At 41.3% G+C, this 22,306-nt stretch overlaps 2 long non-coding RNA genes across 2 annotated transcripts in view; both read right to left on the bottom strand.

Moving 5' to 3' along the window:
• Nucleotides 1-408: 408 nt before the first annotated feature.
• LOC117082467 lies at nt 409-8,288 on the bottom strand. Its single transcript, XR_004436621.1, has 4 exons — nt 8,021-8,288; nt 2,605-2,726; nt 1,140-1,223; nt 409-485 (listed from the first exon to the last, which is right to left on the bottom strand). It is a non-coding gene; the product is annotated as an uncharacterized LOC117082467 (long non-coding RNA).
• Nucleotides 8,289-8,437: 149 nt separating this feature from the next.
• The window catches only part of LOC117082316, a 31,755-nt gene continuing 17,886 nt past the window's right edge, over nt 8,438-22,306 (bottom strand). Inside the window, exons 2-3 of the long non-coding RNA XR_004436548.1 lie at nt 8,798-8,986; nt 8,438-8,696 (exon numbers count right to left, since the gene is read on the bottom strand). This is a non-coding gene — a long non-coding RNA (uncharacterized LOC117082316). The remainder of the gene's footprint in view (nt 8,697-8,797; nt 8,987-22,306) is intronic.

The following is a 22,306-nucleotide window of genomic DNA, read 5'->3' as shown; positions in this document are numbered from 1 at the left end:
GTGGGGTGACTTCAGGCAAGTCACTCAACCGTTTTCAGCTCCTTCATTTACTCATCTCTGAGTCGCTGATTCGGTGAGAGCTTTGAGAGTTACAGATGAGAAGTATTTTGTCTGACTGAGCGGAAAAGGTTAATGCGTGGGGCTCTCTTTTCCCCTTCATTTCCTGTTCATGCTCGGATTCAGGTCTCTGCAAGGGATTGTGCTCTGGCCTGAAGGATTTGGAAGATTAACAAAGCGAGCCCTGAGTGCTGTTGGATCCAGGACTGTCCGGGTGAGAGATGCTCCTCGCTCGAGGTTGCTCCTGCGCACAGGAAGCCCGTGAAGGATGAGGCAGCTGCACCTCAGCGCTGCTCAGGGTGAGGGCAGGGAGGCAGAAAATCACACTCACCAGGAGCCGTGCTTCATTTTCTGCGATACAACTTAGGGGCATCATCTTCAATCAGTGTCAGTCCCAGGAAGAGAAGAAGCCACTTTCTGTGTTCGCTCTGATTTCGCACAAAAGGAAAGCCTTGATGAGGCGGTCCCTGTGCCTTTACTGTTCCCATTCGCACCGCCCCCATCCACAGGGCCCCTTACCTCCTCCGGATATGAACAAGGTGCAGCCCCGCGGCTGGGGGAAGCGAACTCTAACCCCAACCCTAATCCCGTTTCCACTTGTTTGAGAGGCGCTCGTTTTCTGTCTGGCACCCTGCGGCTTCGCGTGCCTGCCTCCTGCCCCTCATCTGACCTCTAAGGGGCTCTACAAGTCCCCGTCCACCACCGCCAGCACCACTAAGGCCCTGCTACTGAGTCCTGCCACTCTCGGGACCTCCGTGATAGCCACTACTCCCCCAGTCCCTCTTTGCCTCACTTTTAAGGCTGAGGAAATTATCTTCCCAGCCGCAGATTTGTAGCCCTGTCTATGATCCCAGCGTGGCACCTTGCTAAACTGCCTCACGTTCCTTGACCTGAGAGGCTGTCCATGTTGCTCAGGTCTTTAGATGGCTACTTACTTTACGCAAGTCCTCCATATGTGAAGCCCGAGCACAATCTGTGACATCATTCCATAAACCAGCCATTTCTCACTGTCCTTGGTCACCTACGTTGTCCTAACAGGGCACCTGGTCTGTATGCTCATATCCCGCCCTCTCCCTGTGTACCTCCAGAGTCTGTCTCCGAGCAGCAGCAGCAGAGAGACACTCCAAACACAAGTGCTCAGGAACTTCTGGTGGCGTTTCCTCTCTCTGAAAGGAGAGATTTTTGGCACTCCAGCCTCCCAGTCCTCACCGTCCCGTCTTGCCTCTGCCCATTCTCTTTTTCTTCTATCGGTTCTCATCACTACTCCTTGCTGTCCTCACAAAGGGAAGGCGCACCTCTGGAACTCTCTTCTCCCAAAAGCCCACTTGGTTTTCTTCATTTCCTTCTTCTTCTTCATATATATATATAAATATATATAAAAATATAAATATATATATATATATAAATATATACATATATATGAGAAATCCTGCTTTGTTGCCCAGGATGGAGTGCTGGACTGCAGTGGGCTCACTGCAACCTCCACCTCCCAGGTTTAAGCAATTCTCTTGCTTCAGCCTCCTGAGTAGCAGGGACATGCCACCACGCTGGGCTCATTTTTGTATTTTCAGTAGAGATGGGATTTCACCATATTGGCCAGGCTGGTCTCAAATTCCTGACCTTAAGAGATCTGCCTGCCTTGACCTCCCAAAGTGCTGGAATTGTAGGTATAAGCCATTGCACCTGGCCTCAAAACATCATCTTTTTTGTTGAGGCCTTCAGAAGTGCTTTTAAATTTTTTCTTTTTGAGACGAAGTCTCATTCTGTGATCAAGATGGAGTGTAGTGGAGCAACCATAGCTCACGGCAACCTTGACCTCCCAGGGTCAAGCAATCCTCCAACATCAGCCTCCCAAGTCACTGGAACTGTAGGCTCATACAACCACGCCTGGATAATTTTTAAATTTTTTGTGGAGACAGACTCTGGCTAAATTGGCCACTCTGTTCTTGAACTCCTGGCCTCCTGCTTCAGCCTCCCAAAGGGCTAAGATTATAGATGGGAGCCACCATGCCTGGCCAGGAGTACCTGCTTTTCAATTACAATCCATACCTCCTGCCTTCTGGCATCAATCGTTCTTATTCTCCTTCCTTGCTTTATTGTTTTTATTTTTGTAGCACTTATCATTTTCCAACACACTATACTGGAAAATTTACTTATTTTTATCTGTGTCTTCCCAGTTGATTTTAAGCTCCACAAGAATGAGGGTTTTTATAGGTATCCTAGCACCTTGAACACTTCCTAGCACCTAGCAGGCACTCAATCAATGCACATTGAATAAATGGACTCTAATAACCACAGCCAAAAATGGGTCTCCATCCATTTTCTTGCAGTTTTATTCCTCACTACAGTGTACATGGCCTTGTGACTGGCCCTATAGGTTGCATATAGCAAGAAGATCATAAAGGCATGACCTCTTTCTTCAGGAGACAAATCTATCCAGACTTCTTTTAAAGTCATTATTTATGCCCTAACTCTAACTAGATTTTTTATTACTGTAAGCCACTGGCTTTAAGGGAGTCTATGGCATACAAATGGCCTTGTACACACCTGGTTCCTGTACAGGGTACATGCTCTACTTGCTGACAGGTGGCTATCCTGGAGATGAATGATGTCCCTGGTATGATTACACATTGTCAAGAAACTGCATTGGCTTAATCAATCCAGGCAGCCTTTATTCAGAGGGAAGAGGAAAATCGGTCAAATTAGTTATTTGACAAGATATCAAAGACACAATCAGTTATTTGAAATGAAATTCCCTGACAATTGGGTTGGTTTTGTTTAGACACATGCCCTCCTTCTAACACTCTATAAGGTATTCATATAACTAGTTCTTCAAGCACTTAAAGAATGAGCCCAACTTACCTAATTTACCTATCCTAAAACCAGAAAGTAACATTTGAAGGCAGACATGGAGGAAAAACTCCTAAATACTTCTCTATGCCAGTATTTGTGAACTTCAACAGTCATGATCAGATAGTGGCTTACATGGGGTTGGGATCAAATGCACTATGCATGCTGCTATGTGTATCTCAGAATAGCCCTACCAGGTGGGTTTTATTAACACATGTTGCTGACAAGGAAACGAGTGGAGAGGTTCGGCAGTTCTCCAAAGTCACTTGATAGGTAGTGTCAGGGCTTAGATTTTAACCAAGTACCATTGAATTCTAAGCCCATATTCCTTTAGTGTTTCAATCTGTAATTCTAGTTCTCATTCATCCTCTTCTAGGTTAGTTCTGTGGCCAGTTGTACAAGAGCAATTTTAAAATAGCTAACAGCACAGAAGAAAAAGCAGATTAAACATTCAATTCCTTCTCCCTTGCTTGATGCTTGGAGTGTGGCTGCTCTCCAGCTATGTACACAAGCATTGTGGGGAGGAGGGTCAGCCATGCTTCAGTTAATATTCAAGGTTACCATTACCTATTTAATTCTATGTTAAGACTCACCCAATTACTAGAGAGAGAATTCTACTTTAAACTGTCTTAAAGAATAAAGGAAATGTATTGGCTCCCTCCAAAATCCCATGGTTCGAAACAACTTCAGCACTAGTGGAATATAGGTGCTCAACTACGACCTTAGGACTATGTCTCTATCTCATGTCTTTATTTTCCTTAATGTCAGTTTTTGGTCCCAACTTCCTCCTCCCCTAGAGGTGGCAAGTTCATCACAATTAGCTATACTTATCTTGCCTGGAAAATCCCAAGAGAAACAGATACTTTATTCCCAACATTTCCAGGAAAATCCAGGAGCTTAATCTCACTTGCCTGGCTTAGGCCATGTGACTATCCCCAAAAGCATAAAACGGCCAAGACAATGAAACAATCTGATTAACCAGACCTACGTCATGGAAATATATGTACTTAAAGTCCCGGAAATGGATTCCCAAAACAAGTCAGGGTGTCATGACCAGAAGAATGGTAAATGGATGCTGGAGAGGAAAAACAACAAATGACCACTAAACCATCTGTGGTTAGTGCATATCCTCTGTGTGTACCAGTTTCCTTATTGGTAAAACTTATTGTGCATCTCACAACATTTTTGAAGGATCCCATGAGATAATGTTTGAAATCACATAGCCCAATGCTTGGTGCCTTGTAAATACATCAAATAGCATATTATCATTTTACATTATAATGGCACAGGCCTCTGGACTGTCTTCTTATGCATTCCTAGATGCAACTTATTTTGCTCATGCCTCTGGCTCCTTATTTAAATAATTCAGAATGCCTCAATCTTTGGAATTTTTGATGACCAGAAGATTCATGGAAAGCTGGAACTTTCAGAAAGGCTGCTACAAAAATTGTTGGCTTCCCTTATTTTTCAACACGGCATGTTTATATATGGTTTGTGTAGACACAGTATGAAGCAGAGGCATGCATCTCATTGTTATATTAATCTTCTAACATATTGCTATTTTTCCATAATCTCCTTTTCCTAAAGAAAAGGATGGAGAGGGAGACAATAGTACCACAAAAACATATTGTGCTTTGATACACATGAAAGATCTGGGGAAGGAGGGGAATAACTTCATCTGTAGAAAACATGTTTTTCTTAAAATCTGGTCCCTGTAGCAATTAACTGGTTGGGAAATATCTTTGGGGGAAAGTCATATTAAATAAGTGAGGGAAATAAGCTTCTGGAAATAGCTTTTCCTTTCCATTTCTTCAAATCTGTTCTGTAAATATTTCAGGGTAAATGCTGAAAGATGACTTTGCCTCCCTGGTGGCAGATATCTTTGTTTTAGAAAACAGAGTTCATAAGCAAGATTCTTTGGAATGCTTTAAAAAAGTCAGCTGATTTTTCACTGATGAAACATAAAAATAACAAAGGAAACAGAGGAACTTGGGGGAGCAGGTGACCATGACAAGATCTGAATGGTCCTTGTCTTCATTTTAGTTTTAATATTCTTTGTCTGAACATAAACTGGTTTTTTGTTTTTTGTTTTTTTTTTCCATTTCAGAATGAGAAGGTGCGTGGCAATCCACATTCATTCCTTGAACCAGTGTTTGTTCTAGAGTCTGGAGATATACCCATGAACAAAACAGACAAGGGCCCCGCTTTTAAGATCGTATACTGTAGTCACAGACACAGAAAATCAACAAATAATTAGCAAGAAAAATACTAAGCGAGAATAAATATCAACCAAAGAGTTGAAATGGGTTTATGGAATAGAGTCCATAGATGGCAAAATTGGGCCAGATGGTTGTGCAGGTGAGCAGATGCCCCATGCAATCCCAATTACAAGTTGGTGCCCTCCTCCTCCAGCTACTGGAGGATAAGTCTACGGCCAGTGGCTTAAACCAACAGTCTTTTCAGGAGAAATATCCTCAGGTGATAGAAGACACCTGCAGGGCAGCCAATGACTGACTGATGCTGTTTATGAAAGCCTGGCCCCTTCCTTCAAGGCAGGCCACCTGTGAGGTGTGATTTACGCTCCAGATCTACTCACCACCCCCATCCACAGGTCAGTCCAAGATTAGACATTACCTAAGACCACATCTAAGACCAAATCCTTGCACTTTTTTCCTCTTCCCTTCCCTGCTTCCCCCATCCCTTCACAGATTTTTCCTAAGTGTACACTCTCAATAAATCATGTCTTCCCAAACCCATCCCTCAGGCTCTGTTTCTAGGAAGTGCAATCCAAGATACTGCAGTCAAGGAAGGCCTCTTCCAAGTTGTGATATATAAGCTGGGACATGAGTGATGACAAGTAACCAGGCACACAAACCTCTGGTGGAAAAAGTCTGACATGCTGAAATAACCAAGATATCATCTTGGATAAAGGGCACTAGAAAGGAGGGAAGTGTGAGAAGAGGAGGTCTGAGAGCTGTAAGACCTGATGCCAGATCTTATAGCTAAGGATCCTGGATTTTAGTCAAAGTGTGGTGGGACACTGTTAGCAACTGTGTGTTCTGACTTATGTTATAAAAGAATTCGTAGGAGAACAGCTAATCCTGGGGTCAAAATGGTATCAAGGAGATCAGTTAAGAGGCTGTGCAAACAATGACTTCGGGTTGCACTAGCATCTATTGTGTGTATTTTATACACTGGACAGTTTACATATACTTCCTAAGTTTGACTAATAACTTCAAGAGATATAATAGATATTATCTCAGGAATTTAGAGATAAAGAAAGAGACACAGTTTGCTCAGATAGTTAATATGAAGGCATACAGCTATTAACTGGTATATCTGGAATTAAATCAGTCTATTTGACTCTAAAATCTAAGCTTTTCTTACAAAACTGACCTCTTCATCTGATTTCTTTGTGTGCCATTTTCTCTGCAAATAGCTCCATCACTTTGACTTGCCATATTTGGGTTATCAGAGGTGTCAAAGCCTCTCTGCCCCAATGGGGATATGAGTCCCTGCCGAATCATCAGTCTGTTGGACCCCTGAAAGACTGGTTGCTATTATCCAAATGCATCTGTTTGTAATTATGAGGTGCCCTTACAATTCCCCCTTTTGTCAACATAATTACTTTCAATTATACTAACACTCTGCCCTGACCAGCCCAGGGACCCACTCCCCTGCCAACTGCAAGACATGATTTCCAAAGCCCTTGCCACTGCAGTCCAAACATATGGACTCTTCTCAGCTCCAAGCACGGGAGGGTTCGGATCCAAAAACAGTGTGAATGGAAGCTACTTCTCGCTTTGTCCATGCCACTATGACAGTGCAAAAAATGACTATATTACCTGGAACCATGTTTGGAATGATAACAAAATCAATGACTTAGTCAACTAGGGCATATTTCAAATGGACACTTAATTTGGAAGTGATTTTCCTGCCATGAAAAGTCGTGATAATCTCAGAATTCCTCCTCCTCACATGAACCAGATAGAAAAAGAGAAGCCAAACTTATTCCCAATGATCAATTTAGAATTAGGGAAGAAGAGACTCCCTAAAGTTCAAGCAATACACCGGTCTAGAGAGTAGCAGATTAGAAACAGCAGTAGCTAGAGTTTTGTACATGGTTGATGAAGATTCTGGATTAAAGTCCAAACTTTCTGAAAGGGCAAGTTGAAAAGTTCTCTGTAGTTTGCATAAAACTTTGAAGTAAACATGAAATTAGTCCAATGTGCACTAGAATATGGAAAGAGAAAAGAAGGAGAATTAACATTGACTTAGTCTCACTCTTGCCAGTCATGGTGTAAAATGTTTTACCTCCATGAATTTATTTGATCATTGTACTAATCCTATGGGGGTGAGTATTACTTTTCTGGATCTCTGGTGGAGGAAATGAACTTAGAAATTTTAACAATTTGCCTGAGGCTATATACTTAGTAAATGGCATACCCAGGATCTGAGCTCTGCTCTCTGTGCCCTCAAAGGCTACATTGTCTTTCCAATCTACAAAAATAAAAATTGAAAATTGAGTGAACAAGGAAGATACATGACCAAAGAGATCAAGCAGCTCTTTAATTTGGTGTTGAGGGAATTATTAGAGATAATACAAATCCTGAAGTATATTAATTACAACTTGATGAGAGTATGTAGGTATGCATGAAAAATAACCACATAGAATTGCCTAGCATTCATTCTATAATGTATGGTTCAGTTGCTCTAAAATATTCCTCTTTGACCCAGGTAATACTGAAAAACCATTGAAATCTTTGTAAGCCTCTGTGTCTGAGCTGGAGTAACATGTACCAGCTGCTTGCAGAGCAGGTTACCATTCCCCCACATAAGACAGAAACTAAACAATTTCCATTTCCAGTGGGATAAGCCAGAACTTACACATGTACTGCTATAATGAGAGTCATTAATTGTCTTAATTCTAATTCTAGACCTGTAGTGATTTCTTGAAGTTAAATCCAGGTGGAGAGTAGAGCTATTGATATGAGTCTTCCCAAGGTATTTCCCGTGACCTACAAGGCCTCTCCCTGCTCTATCCTATATTTCTGTTGGAGTTTCTTTAAGCATTTCTCCTTGCTCTGGCAGGATGTATAAGGATAAGACTTACTTGCAGGCTGACTCAGCAGACCCTCTGCTCAAGGATAAGAAGTTACTTCCTGAATGGAATCTTAGTCTCATCTTTGCAATATCCTGTTTGAAGAAACCTCTTGGGAGCGTGTTGATTTTCACATGGGGTCTTCCCTAATTCCCCCTGGCCCTGTTAAGGTCAACCTGTCTCTATTCAAGATATCAGACATAGTCTGTGTCTGATGACAAAATGTCTTCATGTCCGTCCGTTCGTTCGTTCTTTCTTTCTTTCTTTCTTTCTTTCTTTCTTTCTTTCTTTCTTTCTTTCTTTCTCTCTCTCTCTTTCTTTCTCTTTCTTTCCTTCTTTCTTTCTTTCTTTCTTTCTTTCTTTCTTTCTTTCTTTCTTTCTTTCTTTCTTTCTTTTCTTCTCTTCCTTCTTTCTTTCTTTCTTCCTTCCTTCCTTCAATCTTTCCCTCCTTTCTTTCTTCCTTCTTTCTTTTTCTGTTTCTCTCTTTCTTGGCTTTTTTGGTTCATCTATTTGGCTCATCCTCTGCAATTTCTTTTCTTGTCTACCTGGAGCTCAAGCTGGTCTCATACAAGCTCTTTTGGGGGTAATACACAGCCAGCTACAGTGGATAGAATTTTCCTTTATCCTTTAAGATGTCCTTTGAGAATTGAAAAATGGAACTGCCAATCTTAGCAGGATTCAACAAAAGCTGCATTCAGAAAGAATAAGTGGAAATATGATCAAGTGAGCATTTTCAAGTTTCAGTAACATGCATTTTGCTGAATTGACAAGGCTGAGAAGCCAACTTACAAAAAGAAACCCTCTAACCAAAATAGTGTAGTGCTGCTTGCCAGGCTTTGCAGGACCTCTCTCCTGGTCAGTAGGATGGCCCTCTAGCTGGTTCAACTACACAGGATTCTAATAGAATATTTAGGATGTGGCAAACTCTGGACCAGTCTTCATACATTCTTTTTTTTTGAGGAACATCTAACTGGGTCCCTGTGACACAGAAACCACAATAAGAACAACTATCAATTCCTGAATATCACATCAGATACTGTGCTAAGTACTTTTCAGTATATTACCAGTAACAACCTTATGAGCTATGTGTTATTAAAATCCCCACTTTACTCGTGAGAAAAGAGAGACTTAAGAGAGATAAGGTGCTCCATGGCCACTCTGCATGTAGATTTGATATAAGGTTGATATTCTTAGCATTATGCATCTCTCTCCTGCAGGGCTAACTGCAGATTAAAGTCCTAGGCAGGGAGAGAGAGAGGCCTCACCACACTTGGGCACTGGGAAATAGAGAACAAAATAAATTGAAGTTATAGGGTGACACAATGTGTACCAGACAACATGCAAGGCCATTTATAGATGCTCTGTGATCCAATCGACCACAAAAACCCTGGCGGTTTACTTTCATTATTCTTATTCTGCATATATGGAAATATAGGCTCAGCTCAGGGCTGTTAGTGTTTCCACCAAAGGCATTCATTTATTCATATATTTACCATATATTCATTGGACATCTAGGAGGTGTCATGTTCAGTGCTGAGTGCCAAAGTAAATGAAATTAGTGAAGTTATAGCCCAGGGAAGGAGTTAGATACTAATCTAACAGCTACACAAATTGTTATATGAATATAGCCATCCAAAATGCAGGCCATGGTACTCTCAGAATGAGCATTTGTCTAATCAGGGGGTCAGAGAAGGCTTCCTAAGGAATTGATAATAGACTTTTTATCTAAAGGATGCGTAAGTGGTATCTAGCAAAGAGGCTCTCCTCTGTGAGATTATTTCAGGCAGAAAGTGCCAAAACCCTGTAGGAAGAGGGTGTGTGACCCATTTGAAGAGCCAGAAGAAATTAGAGAGAGTGAAAGGGTACCCTGTGACCACGGGACCAAGAGGAGCCAAAGAGCCTGAGCAGGACTAAGACTTGGCTGAGCCATGTGAAACCACAGTCAGCAAAAGGCTGTTGGCTCACTGTGCCCAGCCCTTGTTTTGCTTGTTTTGTTTGCTCTGTCATTTTTCACAGGGCTGCAGGATTCTGCAAAGTTGTCTACAATCTACTCTAGAGGTTAAAGGAAAGCTGAGAAGTGAGCACAGTACAGGAAGAGGCTGGCTTAATGGAAGAAGGGAACAAGGTTGGCCTAACCATATCTGGAAGGAAACATTAGCTGAGGGTAGGTAGAACAAGAGAAGGAAGTGTTCCTGGAAGGGAAATACATGCCAATTGTGAACAGAAGTCATATTTCCAAGAGCATAAATGTGTATGTACACAGGGTACAGTGGTGGTGTAGGTTCCTGGTTTGATTCCATTTATTGTTAAGTATGGCAAAATCAGAAGTCCAGAAAATTCCTTTAGGGGCCTGAAGGCTTGGATTGGCCATATTCACATACCAGGATTTCTCAGAGCCCTGTGTTGGGCAGAGTGCCTTGTGGCCTGAAACCACTGGGTGGGGCCTCTATAGGAAGCTGTTGGGCCAGGTGTATAATTACTTTTCAGCAGGTTGGGCTCATCCCTAGCTGTGTGGGGCCTCTTGTGGTATGGAGAGCAAGTGTGCAGGGAACTAGGAGCTGAAATATCGACTCCATCCAGTGGATCAGGACACTACAGCCTGTTTGACCTGCCCTTAGGACAGATCCTACATGCAAAGGCCATATAGCACTTAATTCATGCCACTATTTGTACTGACCTGGCACCAAGGTTTTCTCCAGTCCTTCCAGCTTCAGGATAAACTACTCCATGGAGTCCCATCTCCATTAGACTGGCTTCCTGATACAAAAATCACTACCTTTCCAATCCTTTCCAATAGTCAAGTTTGGATAGTGGATAATTTGGACAGCAAAGAATACCTGTACATGTTGGGATCCCACAGTACTATCTGAATGCCAGTCATCCCGTGATATGATGTTGTTCTTCTAGTCACCTGTGCCTCTGCTGATGTCTGACCTCATCAGTGAGTTGTCTAGATCTCAGGTGAACTATAGTCACCATTTGTCAGCTGTGTTTCCATCTATACCTGTGGTAATCAACAGATACTATCCAACGGCCCACCTGCAGTACTCTGGACACCCGATATCACCCATCTGTTAATTTTCTGCTTATCCTCTATTTGAATGGCTATTCTGGATACTGGATTCCATCTCAGCCTCTTGCAAGGACTACTTGCCTGCCACCTGTTTGCTCCTCCCTGGAACAGATGGTTAGGTTGTTTTTTTTTTTTTTTTTTTTTGAGATGCAGCCCTGCTCTGTCACCCAGGCTGACATGCAGTGTCATGATCTTGGCTCACTGCAAGCTCCACCTCCTGAGTTCACGCCATTCTCCTGACTCAGCCTCCAGAGTAGCTGGGACTACAGGCACCCGCCACCACACCCGGCTAATTTTTTGTTTGTTTGTTTGTTTTTGTATTTTAGTAGAGATGGCATTTCACCGTGTTAGCCAGCATGGTCCTAATCTCCTGACCTAGTGATCTGCCTGCCTCAGCCTCCCAAAGTGCTGGGATTACAGGCGTTAGCCACCGTGCCTGACCTAGATTGTTAGCCTTTGTGCCTACCTTTGCATACTTGTGTTGGCTTCTGACCTCAGCAATCACATCTCCGAGTTCTTGAGGCCTGAAACTTTCTCGATCAGGCCATCCAGACCCTGAGAAAACCTGGCTACTTTTCAGCAAGCCAGACCATTTGCAGAAAGAGACTAGATTAGCCTTGCTACCCTAACCCTGAATCATAATTTATTATTGATAGATTGTAGACTTTCACTAATCCCCACCACATGTCCACAGTGCAATATATTTGTCCTCTTATCTCACTTACTGCTTTGTTCTCTGGCTCTCCTCAGTTTTCTCATGTCCTAACATCCTTCCTAGTCACTACCACATTGCTCTTACTAGGGGAAGTCCTTGTCTCCTCAAATACAGTCTCAGGCGGGGATTTTCTGCTAAATTGAATGGATCACCTTTACCACAAACCACCTCCTTTCACTAGAGTCAACCATTGCCTGGGGATGATCATTTTCATGTTCTTCCTCAAGACCAGCTTTCATTTGATTATAGTATTTGGACTGCAGTTTTTATCACTGGGGTCAGTCCCACATCCTCCAGTTGAAGGATTTTCAGGAGCTCATCCTGCCTGGAGAGGCAGAGCTTCACAGAAGTTAGGAATTTAGGCTCTGAGCCAATTGCCTGAGTTCAACTCCTGGCTCTGCCCCTTACAAGCAGAGTGTCTTTGAGCAAGTTATTTAATTTTTCTGAGCTTCATTTTTCTCATCTATAAGTGGAATTAATAATTGTGTCTCTATTATGTTAGTAGGATCATTGTGATGATTACAGGTTAGTACATGTATGCATTTGGAAATGCATCAGGCAGACAGTGCACTCTGAACCAATGTTAGTTATTATCCCTGCTTTTTATTCCCCAGTAGTTTGCTGTAAGTTAGTACTTGGCTGGGTGAGGCTGATATTTCAGACCTACTTTCGGCCCTGGAGTGATTACCCAGATAAATAAGATCACTTAGGATCCCCAACTGGTCTCCAAATCATAGACCTTGCAGAAATCAGAAGGTGGAAGGGGAATAAACTTATACCCATTCATCCATTTATTATTTTATTCATTTAAGAAATATATATTAAGCCTCTGCTCCATGCAGGGCATTGGGTTCAGTGCTTTGCATTTCTTGTTTCCTGTACACAGCTCCTCAGGTTGGGCATTTCCCAAAAGCTGATCTACTCATACATGGAAAACTGGATTCAAATATAATATGGTTTGGATATTTGTTCCTACCCACATTTCATGTTGAAATGTAATCCCCGATGCTGGAGGTGGGGCCTGATGGAAGGTGTTTGAGTCATGGACATGGATCCCTCATGGCTTGGTGCTGTCTTCACTGTAGTGAGTGAGCTCTCACGAGGTCTCGTCATTTGAAAGTGTGTGGCACCTCCGCCTCCATGCTCTCTCTGCTCCTGCTTTTTCCATGTGGTGTACTTGCTCTCCCTTTACCTTCCATCATGATTGGAAGCACCCTGAGGCTTCCTCACAAGCAGATGCCATTTTGCTTCCTGTATCGCCTGCAGAATGGTGAGCTAATTAAACTTTTTAACTTATAAATTACCCAGTCTGAGGTATTGCTTTATAGCAATGCAAGAATGGCCTAATACAGTATATTATGCCCCAATAAATTCTGTTTTGTGAGCTAATAAATTCTCTGTTGCATAGCGTGGTCTAAGCAGGCAGAAGAAACTGAAATGTTCCTCAAATGCCACATGATCTCCATTTCTGCTAATGTCACACACTCAGAGTTGGATTGGGAGGAATGGTTTAAAACAAATCCTCCACAGAGTCACCCCAACCTGTGGTTCCCAGCCTCCCTGAGGCTCAGGCTTATTTCCCATTCTTTCCTCCCTACAGAATCCTCAGCACCCCGACCCTGCTGTCCTCAGCCACTGCTTATCTGAAGCCATGTCTTTGTCATTCTCTGCCTCTAAGTCCTTTAAGGCAGGGTCTCCATCTGTCTGAATTATCCACGTCCTTCACCAATCCAATGCTTGTGATTGTCATAATGCTAAGTAAGCAATTTGGGCAACTGAGAGTAGAATTTTTTTTCTTCCTGGAATAAAACATAAAGCCACAGTCCAATATATCTTGGGTACTCTCATCAGATTTGGAAATATGTCCATAATTAAAACTGCCAAATTGAATGCTAGTTCTAAAAATTGGTTTCATTAGTAATGGGAAAGCTATTTTAATGCATCAGATTATAGATAGTTTTGCTGCTTTTAAAAAAGGAAATGAATTTTTTAAAAGAAAGAACAGGATAAGAGGCGAGAACATAACCTATCTCAGGCAATGAGTAAGAAAGTTTCTCAGAAGGTTCTAACACCTTCCTCTTCAAGCTTTTCTTAAAAAAAAATAATCAAAAGCTGTCAGATGGTTCACAGTGACAGGAATGCTAAAATGAGTGATGGGGGGAAAGCATACATGCCCTTTAGAAATTTTATTTTATTAATAGGCAAAAGTAGATCGATTGCTCGATTGACTGATTACCGAAGGATTAATGATGCCTGATTTTGGAGGGGTTAGGAACTCTTCCACATGATCTGCCTGCTGGTATGGGTTGGAAAATGTCCATCTGGTGCTTAAGTAAATATTAATTGAGACCATATCTAAGTGCAACTCAAAGGCTCAGGGACATAGTGGCTGTCATGAACAACTTGGGGAGGAGAAAGATGACTTCTTTTCTAAAGGTAGACTCTGTTACAGGCTCAATGGGAATCAAAGTACAATTGCTTCAACTCACTTCATCTTGTTAACTCAGATGGAAAATTGGGTTAGAAGCAGATCACTTACATGGCGATGGCTACGGTTACCCAGGTCAGCTTTCACAGAGCCGTGGGGTCTCTGAGGAACAGATTGTTAAGGCAGATGGATAGACAGGAATGGAGAAGAGGGGCAGGCTCCCTGGGGAGATGGAATCTCTACAAACATCAGAAAGCATTTTGCTGAAAAATCTCTTCCATTTGCTACCATCTTTTCTTGCCAAAAGTCTCTGCCTCCCGCTGGACCCACAGTAAGAACTGCTACCTAAACTTGTGTTGGGCCGCTGTGGGCTGTAGGGAATGGAGTGGGTGTTTTGGGAATGAGCAGAGCTCTTGTGATAAATGCCACTCAATATATGCCTGGCCAATGAAAGCAAAAGGAAGAACCACACTTCATCCTCCCTCTGTCTGACAACTCAGCTCTGGTTTGAAGCTTTGGTCCCCTGGCTGTTGCTGAGTGCTCTGGGCACTCACATTACCTTTTGCTGCACAGTGACTTTGCTCCACAGATCTCAGCCTGAGGAGCAAATGTGGGCTGTGGCTGTTACTCAGGAGCTTTCCATCCCCCTCACCATCCTTTCTGTCCAAATCTGTTCTGCCAGCCGAGTCCTACAGGAGGACCATCAAAACTTCTTATAGGAAGCAAATGCACTGCTGGATATTTTCCTAAGGTAAATTTATTGAACCATTTCCAGGAAGATAGTGATGGAGGAGGCCAAGTTAGGTGTGCTCACTCTCTGCACCCCCAGTCAACTGTAGCCTCTGGAAAGAAAGATAAATTGATGTTTTCCACTCACCGTATAAAATGAAAATTTTCTGCTGGGTACTCAGAACTGTACAGGAAACCACTGGTCATCCTGAATAAACATCTTTCAATAAATCTTTGTCTTTTCCAAAGATAATTGGGAGAACAGTGGATTCTGAATTTACTCTCTTCCAGCAGTTACCTCCCTTTCATTCTTCTGGGTACATTTGTTTTCAAAGCCAAAATGTACTACAAGGCTCCATCCATTAAGAGGAAGGAAGCCTGAATGATTTCCTATTTCAGCTCTAATGTGTCAAGCTTGAGAATTCTCTTAATTCACGAGTTTGCAAGGTGCCTGGCATTTTGATCACAGATAGGCCTGTCATATTGCCTCATTCCTCCCAAAGGCTGTGTCCACACTGCTAATCCTATAACTCTGTTTAGATTTAGGACATCCACTCTTTCTCCTCTTTTCTTCACTTACTCATTTATTTATTTCATGTGTAATCTGTCATATGCCCATCATATCCCATTGTTAAAGTAGATCTGATGATCTACATGCCTGAAGATATCTCCCCAAATGAAAGTCCCTGGATCCTGGCTTCCTCATCAGTGCTCTCTGAGGTGTGCAGCTATAGCAAAGGAAATCAGTTTGGTAGCCACATTAATAACCAAACCTGTTATTCTTCAGTCCTAAAAATCATTTGAAACATTCAAATCTTAAGCTTAGTATTTTTTATTTTCTGAATGTTTAATTAGCTGTGTAGCTAGAACATTAATATATTAAAACCCATATTTATTTGTCTTAAATCTGGATTATGATAATGTATAACTTTTAATAAAACCTTCCACCTATAGTAATGCAAATCACAGAAGCTTTGAAAGACCCATGAATCAAGATTGCCACCCCACAGCTGTGATAGTTACTTGGTATTTGCCCAACAACCTTAAATAGAAGAGTATGTTCTTAAACATACTGAATCTCTGCAAGGAGCTCACCCTCATGATTAAGATGCCCAGACTCTGTGTTGCACTGTTATATGCAGATATAATGAAAATTATTTTTAATGTGGCAGAAACAAATACAGACTCTCAAAAGAAGATTTCACCAGGACTGGTTGAGTTTTAAGGTCACCAATACAATGCAAATGGTTCTTTTGTGTAAGTGTATAAAATGCAAAAGATGATGGCTTCTACGAACAGAGGAACGTGTCGGATATCACTATGAAGGTGGTTTGAAGAAATTTGGAAATAGTAAATTAAGAATGATGAACCAAATTTTCTTTACAGTGGAGAAGCCTGGAAAATCCACGTTTGCCAGGCGATGGATGTAAACCTCACCAACAATAAAATAAATAGGCACCATGTGCCTCCTGATGGAATTTTCTGAGTAGGGCAGGTAATCAATTTTACAGTAGTGCTACCAGAAATGCATCGCCTGGGTGTAATCATGAGACAAACACAAATTGATGAATAGTCTATAAAAACAAAAACACATAGCTCGACTCTTCAAAAGTGTCAAAATCATGAAAGACAAAGAAAAGAGGAGAAACTGTTCCCAATTAAAGGAGACTGCATGAAAGCCATGGCCCTGAGTTACAGCCTTGATTAGCAAAAGAAAAGATACAGATTAGATAAAGATATATGTAAGATTATCTATCTACCAAGCTGTCATACATGTATTACTTTGTTCTGACACATATTTAAACTGCCTGAGACTGAGTAATTTATAAAGAAAAGAGGTGTAATTGACTCACAGTTCCACATGGCTGGGGGAAACCTCAGGAAACTTACAATCAGGGCAGAAGGGGAAGCATACATGTCATTCTTAACATGATGCAGGAAGGAAAAGTGCCAAACAAAGGGGGAAAACCCATTTATAAAACCATCGAATCTTGAGAATTCACTCACTATCACAAGAATAGCAGCATGGGGGTAACTGCCCCCATGATTCAATTACCTTTCACCAGGTCCTTACCATGACATGTGGAGATTATGGGAACTACAATTCAAGATGAGCTTTGGATGGGGACATGGCCAAATCATATCAATCTACTTATCCATCTATTTATCTATAATTTTCCCTCTAGATCTGTGTGTGTGTGTGTGTGTGTGTGTGTGTGTGTAATCTCTTAAGAAGGACATTCTCTGCATTATTATTATCATGCTGTTATCAATATTATGAAATTTGCTGATTTATTTAATATCAGCATTTATTTTAGATACATGAGGTACATGTTTAGGATTTTTTCATGGGTATATTGGACCTAGGTATTGTGCCTAGTACCCAGTAGGTAGTCTTTCAACACACACTCCTTGCCCACTAGTCAGCAGTGTCTGTTGTTCCCATGTTTATGTCCTTGAGTGCTCAATGTTTAGCTCCCACTTATAAGTGAAACATGTGGTAATTGTTTTTCTGCTCCTTCATTAATTTATTTAGGATTATGGCCTCCAGCTCCATCCATGTTGCTATAAAAAACATGATTTTATTCTTGTTTATGGCCGCATAGTATTCTATGGTATATATGTACCACATTTTCTTTATCTACTCCACCATTGATAGGCACCTAGATTGATTCCATGTCTTTGCTATTGTGAATAGAGCTGTGATGAACATATGAGTGTATGTGTCTTTTCAGTGTAATGATTTACTTTCTTTTGGATATATACCCAGTAATGGGATTGCTGGGTCCAATGATAGCACTGTTTAAGCTCTTTGAGAAATCTCCAAACTGCTTTCCACAGAGGTTGAACTAATTTACATTCCTACAGTGTATAAGAGTTCCCTTTTCTCTGCAACCTTGCTAGCATCTATTGTTTTGACTCTTTAGTAATAGCCATTCTGACTGGTGTGAGATGGTATCTCATTTGCATTTCTCTGATGATTAGTGATGACGAGCATTTTTTTCATATATTTGTTAGCAACTTGTATGTCTTCTTTTGAAAAGTGTCTATTCACGTCTTTTGCCCACTTTTTAATGAGGTCATTTTTTACTTGTTGATTTACTTCAATTTCTCTTAGATTCTGGATATTAGACGTTTATCAGATGTATAGTTTGTGAATATATTCCCCTACTGTGTAGGTTGTCTATTTATTCTGTTGATGGTTTCTTTTGCTGTGCAAAAGCTCTTAGTTTAATTAGGTCTCACTTGTCAATTTTTTGTTTGTTTGTTTCAATTGCTTTTGGGAGCTTGGTCATACATTCTTTGCTAAGGCCAATGTTGAGAAGTGAATTTCCTGAATTTTCTTCTAGGATTTTTACAGTTTGAGGTCTCATATTTAAATCTTTTATCCATCTTGAGTTAATTTTTGTATATGGTGAAAGGTAAGCATCTTGTTTTATTCTTCTGCATAATGGCTAGCCAGTTATCTTAGCTCCATTTATTGAATAGGAAGTACTTTCTCCATCTCTTGTTTTTATTGGCTTTGTCGAAGATCAGATTGTTGTTGGTGTACGGCTTTATTTCTGAATATTGTATGCCGTTCTATTGGTCTATTTGACTGTTTTTGTACCAGTACTATGCTGTTTTGGTTACTATGGCCTTATTGTATAGTTTGAAATCAGGTAGTGTGATGACTCTGGCTTTGTTTTTTTTCACTTTGGATTTATTTGGCTATTTGTCCTCTTTTTTGGTTCCACATGAATTTTAAAATAGTTTTTTTTCTAATTATGTGAAGAATGTTGTTGGTAGTTAGATAGTGATAGCTTTGAATTTGCAAATTGCTTTGGGCAGTAGGGTCATTTTAATGATATTGATTCTTCCAATTAATGAGCATGGAATGTTATTTTATTTATTTGTGTCCTCTCAGATTTCTTCCAACAGTGCTTTGTAGTTCTCGTTGTAGAGATCTTTTACCTCCTTGGTTAGTTGCACTCCTAGGTATTTCATTTTATTTGTGGCTACTGTAAATGGGATTGTGTTCTTGATTTTACTCTCAGCCTGGATGTTATTGGTGTATAGAAATGTTACTGATTTTTGTACATTGATTTTTTTTGTTCTGCAACCTTACTGTTATAAAATTGTTTAACAGTTCCCATAGCCTTTTGACAGAATCTTAAGAATTTTATAAGTGTAGAATCACATTATCACCAAAGAGAGATAGTTTGACTCCTTTTTTTCCTAGTTGGATGCTGTATTAGTCCGTTTTCATGCTGCTGATAAAGACACACCAAAGACTGGGAGGAAAAAGAGGTTCAATTGGGCTTACAGTTCCACATAGCTGAGGAGGCCTCAGAATCATAGTGGAAGATGAAAGGCACTTCTTACATGGTGGGAGCAAGTGAAAAATTAGGAAGAAGCCAAAGCAGAAACCTGATAAACCCATCAGATTTCATGAGACTTATTCACTATCAAGAGAAAAGGACAGAAAAGACTGGCCCCCCATGATTCAACTACCTCCCCCTGGGTCCCTCCCACACCATGAGAGAATTCTGGGAGACACAATTCAAGTTGAGATTTGGGTGGGGACACAGCCAAACCATATCATTCCACCCCACCCCCTCCAAGTCTCATGTCCTCACATTTCAAAACCAATCATGCCTTTCCAACAGTCCCCCAAAGTCTTATTTCAGCATTAACCCAAGGTCCACAGACCAAATTCTCATCTGAGACAAGGCAAGTGTCTTCCACTTATGAGCCTGTAAAATCAAAAGCAAGATAGTTACTTTCTAGATACAAGGAGGTACAGGTATTGGGTAAATACAGCCATTCCAAATGGGAGAAATTGGCCAAAACAAAGGGGTTACAGGGCCCATGCAAGTCCACAATCCAGCAAGGCCGTCAAATTTTAAAGCTCCAAAATGATCTCCTTTGACTCCAGGTCTTACATTCAGGTCATGCTGATGCAAGAGGTGGGTTCCCATGGTCTTGGGCAGCTCCGCTTCATGGCCTTGCAGGGTACAGCCTCCCTCCTGGCTGCTTTCACAGGCTGGCATTGAGTATCTGAGGCTTTTCCAGGTGCAGATGCAGGTGCAAGCTGGAGTCTGGAGGATGGTGGCCCTTTTTTCACAGCTCCATTAGGCAGTGCTCCAGTAGGGACTCTGTGTGGGGGCTCCGACTCCACATTTTCCTTCCACACTGCCCTAGAAGAGGTTCTTCATGACAGACTTGCCCCTGCAGCAAACTTCTGCCTGGGCATCCAAGTGTTTCCATACATCTTCTAAAATCTAGGGAGAGGTTCCCAAACCTCAATTCTTGACTTCTGTGCACCCACAGGCTCAACACCACGTGGCAGCTGCCATGGCTTGGGGATTACACCTCCTGAAGCCACAAACTGAGCCCTATATTGGCCCCTTTCAGCCACAGCTGGAGCAGCTGGGACACAGGGCACCAAGTCCCTAGGTTGCACACAGCACAGGGACCCTAGGCCTAGCCCACGAAACCACATTTTCCTCCTGGATCTTTGGGCCTGTGATGGGAGGGGCTGCTGTGAAGGTCTCTGACATGGTCTGGAGACATTTTTCCCATGATCTTGGGGACTAACATTAGTTTCCTTGCTACTTATTCAAATTTCTGCAGCTGGCTTGAATTTCTCCTCAAAAAAATGGGTTTTTCTTTTCTACTGCATCATCAGGTTGCAATTTTTCTGAGCTTTTATGCTCTGTTTCCCTTTTAAAATGGAATGCTTTTGACTGCACCCAAGTCATATTTTGAATGCTTTTCTGCTTAGAAATGTCTTCCGCCAGATACCTTAAACCATCTCTCTCAAGTTCAAAGTTCCACAAATCTCTAGGTCGGGGCAAAATGCCACTAGTCTCTTTGCTAAAACACAACAAGAGTTATGTTTGCTCCAGTTCTCAACAAGTTTCTCATCTCCATCTGAGACCACCTCAGTCTGGACCTTATTGTTCATATCACTATCAGCATTTTTGTCAAAGCCATTCAACAAGTATCTAGGAGGTTCCAAACTTTCCCACATTTTCCTGTCTTCTTCTGAGCCCTCCAAACTGTTCCAGCCTCTGCCTGTTACCCAGTTCCAAAGTAACTTCCACATTTTCAGATATCTTTTCAGCAATGCCCCACTCTACTGGTACCAATGGACTATATTAGTGAGTTTTCATGCTGACTAATACCAAGACTGGGAAGAAAAAGAGATTTAATTGGCCTTACAGTTCCACATGGCAGAGGAGGCCTCAGAATCATGGTGGGAGGCAAAAGGTACTTCTTACATGGTGGTGGCAAAAGAAAAATGAGGAAGAAGCAAAAGCAGAAACCCCTGGAAAATCCATCAGAGTTATGGGTTATGAGACTTAGTCACTATCACAAGAATAGCATAGGAAAGACCTGACTCCATGATTCATTTAACTCTCACTGGGTCCCTCCCACAACATGTGGGAATTCTGGGAGATACAAATCAAGTTGAGATTTGGGTGGGACACAGCCAAACTAAATCAGATGCCTTTTATTTCTTTCTCTTCTATGATTTCTCTGGTTGGGACTTCTAGTACTATGTTGAAAAGGAGTGGTGGGAGTAGGCATCCATGCATTATTCCCATTCTCAAGGGGAATGGTTTCAGCTTTTGCCCATTCAATGTGATGTTGGCTGTGGACTTGTCATAGATGGCTCTTATTATTTTGAGGTATGTTGGATTTTATCAAGAGCTTTTCCTGAATCTACTGAGGTGATCATACTGTTTTTGTTTTTAATTCTGTTTATGTAGTGAATCACATTTATTAATTTGTGTATGTTGAACCAATCTTGCACCCAAGAATAAAGCCTGCTTGATCATGGTGAATTAACTTTTTGATGTGCTGCTGGGTTTGATTTGTTAGCAGTTTGTTGAGGATTTTTGTGTGTATGTTCACTGGGGATATTAGCCTGAAGTTTTCTTTCTTTGTTATGTCTCTCTGCCTGATTTTGGTATTAGACTAATGCTGGTTAATAGATTGAGTTAGGGAGGAGATTTTTTTTTTTTTTTTTGATTTGCTTCTTTGTTTTTTGGAATGGCTTCATCAGGATTGGTATCAATTCTTCTTTGTATGACTGGTAAAATTTGGCTATGAATCCACCTGGTCTAATGCTTCATTTGGTTGGTAGAATTTTTAAATTACTGATTCAGTTTCAGAGCTTGATATTGGTTTATTCAGAGTTTCAGTCTCTTCCTGATTCAGTCTTAGGAGAGTGTGTATTTCCATTTCCTCTAGATTTACCAACTTGTGTGCATAGGGTTGTTCACAGAATTCTTGGAGGACCTTTTTTATTTCTGTCAGGTCCGTTGTAATGTCTCATCTTTGTCATTTCTAATTGTATTTATT

Source organism: Trachypithecus francoisi, unplaced genomic scaffold, assembly GCF_009764315.1.
Source record: "Trachypithecus francoisi isolate TF-2019V2 unplaced genomic scaffold, Tfra_2.0 Lachesis_group9, whole genome shotgun sequence".
NCBI lineage: Eukaryota > Metazoa > Chordata > Mammalia > Primates > Cercopithecidae > Trachypithecus > Trachypithecus francoisi.
This window is presented reverse-complemented; position numbering and strand designations above follow the sequence as displayed.